The sequence below is a fragment of the Phallusia mammillata genome, chromosome 2 (assembly GCF_965637545.1).
Source record: "Phallusia mammillata chromosome 2, kaPhaMamm4.hap1.1, whole genome shotgun sequence".
In the NCBI taxonomy this organism is placed as follows: Eukaryota; Metazoa; Chordata; class Ascidiacea; order Phlebobranchia; family Ascidiidae; genus Phallusia; species Phallusia mammillata.
The window spans coordinates 3,111,995-3,112,547 of record NC_137253.1 but is presented as its reverse complement, the minus strand read 5'-3'; positions in this window follow the sequence as shown (position 1 = coordinate 3,112,547).

Below are 553 nucleotides of genomic sequence, written 5' to 3'. Positions count from 1 at the left end.
GGGCGCTAAAAAGTGTCGGGTACAGTTAGTGGATAGTGGCATTATGCATTGTATCTACACTGTATTATGAGGTGTTATATGACAGGCTCACAGGAAAGTGAATGTGGCGCAGAGTGGGAATCACACGACTGAAAGGGGTCAGGGGGCTCGATGGAGGAACCAGTCGCGGGGCTCTACAATCTAACCACCTGTGATTTATTGTTTTTGATAAAACTCGACTTAACATCATGTCTTATTGCGTAGTAACAAACTTTAACGTTTTATCATGAGCTAATATTCAAAAAAAGACAAAAAAATTAAATTTTCTAAAAAAGGTTTTTACCTCCGAAGTCAGTTTGTTTTGCTATCGTTTTCCACAATTGTTGGTGCCCCAACCCGTTTGGCCCATAGAAGCTTGTTCATGTCCACTAGATATTGGTTGCACATGGTTCCAAAATCAATATCCTCATTATGATTCAAAACTCTACAAACAAAAATTATAATTTAAAAATTTGGTCTTGACATTTGCTATTGATCGAGATGTTAAAATGGAATTCGTGAAAAATCTGTCTTA